This window comes from Penaeus monodon, chromosome 28 (assembly GCF_015228065.2).
Source record: "Penaeus monodon isolate SGIC_2016 chromosome 28, NSTDA_Pmon_1, whole genome shotgun sequence".
NCBI classification, from domain to species: Eukaryota; Metazoa; Arthropoda; class Malacostraca; order Decapoda; family Penaeidae; genus Penaeus; species Penaeus monodon.
The window spans coordinates 1,991,062-1,991,290 of record NC_051413.1 but is presented as its reverse complement, the minus strand read 5'-3'; the positions used below and the strand labels follow the sequence as shown (position 1 = coordinate 1,991,290).

Here is a 229-nt window from a genome sequence, read left to right as displayed (position 1 = left end):
AGACTGATTACTTTTCAGCAATTGGAAGAGGGGAGGGGGTTATTGAAATATTATCGTTCTAGTTGTTACCGTTATAATTTGTATTAACATAATTATTGTTCTCGCTGTTGTTATCTTTTCTTTTTCTTGGCGCTTGACTTTATCATGTCGTTATTGTTGTTATAATTACTGATTATATTCTGTGTTGCTTTCGTATTTATTCTCGGTGTTATTAAGACCCAACTCTTTT

At 31.9% G+C, this 229-nt stretch overlaps 1 protein-coding gene across 1 annotated transcript in view; it reads right to left on the bottom strand.

Moving 5' to 3' along the window:
• The window catches only part of LOC119590897 (rho GTPase-activating protein conundrum-like), a 57,568-nt gene that overhangs the window by 1,964 nt on the left and 55,375 nt on the right, over positions 1-229 (bottom strand). The window lies entirely within an intron of this gene.